At 46.8% G+C, this 2934-nt stretch overlaps 1 pseudogene; it reads right to left on the reverse strand.

Moving 5' to 3' along the window:
• Positions 1-504: 504 nt before the first annotated feature.
• On the reverse strand, positions 505-1066 carry LOC129668469 (60S ribosomal protein L19-like; annotated as a pseudogene).
• Between the last annotated feature and the right edge of the window lie 1868 nt (positions 1067-2934).

Here is a 2934-nt window from a genome sequence, read left to right on the forward strand (position 1 = left end):
CAAGACAGTATCAAGGAGTGAAGAGCAACTATTCAAATGCCTGAACCTACATGAGGAGGGGGCTTTCTTATTTAAGTCACAACATTCACACACTATAAAACTTGCACAACTGCAAATATTTTTAGTGTATTTTTTGCTGCAAGCCATTTCCACGATTGTATTTATCACTCCCTGCCCAAAATAATCTGTGTATCCATTAACTCAGCCCTCTTCCCTTTCCTTACAGCCTTTGGAAACCGCCTTTAACTCTCTGTCTTTTTAGATTCCCCCCCTCTGAACATTCATATATGTAGAGTGTACTCCATATTCTTCAGTGACTGGCTTATTTCACCCACCATCACATTCTGAGGTTTAGCTCAAACCGTCTTCAGAAGAGGGTCTGGAGCTGTTAGCTGCACCATGAACCCCAGCTTTACAGTGAGAATATTGTTTTGTTTGTTTTATTTGAATGACTGATACACTCGAAGCCACAGCCAAGCCACTATGTGCAGACAGAGGGAAGCTTCATTTCTTGATCTCTTCCTCCTTGGACAGAGTCTTGATGATCCTTCTTGGCCTGGAGGCACCTCTCCCCTGCTTGCTTGGTCTTAGACACATGAGCCTCAGCCTGGTCAGCCAGGAGCCTCTTGCTGGCCTTGTCTGCCTCCTGTTTGTGGATGTGCTCCAGGAGAATCTGTTTATTTTTGAACACATTCCCTTTGACCTTCAGGTACAGGCTGTGATATCTATGGCAGTCAATCTTCTTAGATTCGCGGTATCCCTTGAGAAGCCGCTGCAGGATCCTCATCCTTCTCATCCAGGTCACCTTCTCCGGCCATACCCTTCTGTTTCCCTATGCCTATATGCCTGTCTTTCCATCAAGCCAAGGTGTTTTTCTGGCATCAAGCCCAGGAATGGACCATCACAGGCTTCTGATGATCAGCCCATCTTTGATCAGCTCCCTGATTTGCTGACAGGAGTTGGCAATGGCAATTTCGTTGGTCTCGTTGAGGTCCAACCAGACCTTCTTTTTGCCACAGCAGGGGACACTAGAGGCAAACTTTTTCCGTAGCCTGAGCCTACTCATGGCAGGAGCAAAAGAATAGAGGGATAATTTTTTTTCAATTCTTCCCCAAGAACTTAATGCCAAGCTTTTCCATGTTTCTGGAATTCTATAAATTATTCTTGGTAGAGTATTTTCAGCTCTTATTTTAGTAACCTACTCAAGCCTATCTGTTCCAGTCTCATTGTGTTATAATAAAACACTCGGACTGCGCTAAGGAGGAAAGGATCTGCTTGCATTGCCCCTCCATTATCAGTCCACCATTGAGGGCATTCAGTGCGGGAACCTGAAGTCAGAAACCGGAGCATGCTGCTTGCTGGCTCAGTCACTGACTCGTGCTCCGCTAATCTTCCTTATGTGTCCCAGGCCAACCTGCCCAGGAACGGTATTGCTCAGAGTGGGCTAGAGCCTACTACATCAATTACTCATCAAGATAATCTCTTGGAGAGATATCTATAAAGACAACTATTCAGCAGAGACTCCCTTGATAATTCTAGGTGGAGTTGAATTGGCAGCTGATACTAACTGGGATACTACCCACTCACTTCCCATTCCTCTCTCTAGAGCAAATGAATTTAAAAGCTCGCCTACTGTTTCCTCTTGCCTCAGAGGAACTACTGTAGCCTTGAAGCAAGAGCAGCTTTGAACTTCTCCTAACAGTACACTGACTCCCAGAGACGTACCCTCAAGCTCCCACGTGTTATTAAATCACATAAAATCAGCAAAATGAAAAACATCGACTTGCATATCTCCCCATCCCACAGACCACCACACCAACGCCGCTAAAGCCGATTGCTGCTGTGAGGGAGCACTCCTGCCACGATGAACCGTGAAGCGTCACTGCAGAAAGACATCAGCAAGCATTTGGTCTGTCTTGGGTGACTGACAAGGGCAGCAGGGCTTTGCTGTGGAGCTGCTGCTGTCAGGAAGCAGAAGCAGTTGTATCACTGAGCATCTTAATAAGTCCCATCTTGGAGAAGAGCAGCACAGTGAAGCTAACACCACAGCTGAAAGGGAGAAGCAATTGTGCCTGTTAGCCAGGATAAGGGCACAGCGAGTCGTACCGTGTTCTGGACAGTTTTGATGGGCATGAGTATAGAATGGGCTGGGTTTCAGTACTGCTCCATCGCACCCACCTTGTATGAATAAGCTTGTATGATGTCAGTGACTGGTGGAATCACTACTTTGTTAGAAGAGCTTAGCCTAGTTGAGGATGCCAGATCAGCATTGAGCAGTCGGTGAACTCCATGCAATGCCAGGCCTCTCCTGGGCACCAGGGCCCACTTTTCCTTTTGCAAGTCTCCTTCTGTCCAAAGGAAGGTGAGAAGCAAGATGACACAGCAGCTAAAGCTGCCTCCTCTGAGCCTGATGCCCTGAGTTCGAGCCCTGAAACCCCATGATGGAAGGAGAGAAATGATTCCTGCAAGTTGTCTTCTGACCTTCACATGTATGCCAAGGCACACGCACACTTGCATACACAAAACAATAAACATTTAAAAAGAAAATGATTACTGTGCTGGAGGGATAGTTCAGTGGTTATAAGCGCTTGCTGCTCTTGCAGAGGACCAGCGTTTTGTTCCCGATGCCTACCTCGGGCAGCCCACAGCCACCTGTAACTCCAGCTCCAGAGGATATAATATTCTGGACTCCAAAGCCACCTGCGCTCACATGCTCACACACACACACACACACACACACACACACACACAGTCACACAGTCACACACATATTAAAAATAAAAGTAAGCATCATGGCCCATGTCTTTAATCACAGCACATGGAAGGCAAAGGCAGGTAAGATCCCTGAATTTGAGGCCAGCCTGGCCTGCAGAGTGAGTTTCAGGACAGCCAGGGCTACTTTTGAGAAAGTCTGTCTCAAAAAAACAGAAAGAG

The sequence above is a fragment of the Psammomys obesus genome, unplaced genomic scaffold (genome assembly GCF_907164565.1).
Source record: "Psammomys obesus unplaced genomic scaffold, mPsaObe1.curated_primary_1811, whole genome shotgun sequence".
Taxonomy (NCBI): Eukaryota; Metazoa; Chordata; class Mammalia; order Rodentia; family Muridae; genus Psammomys; species Psammomys obesus.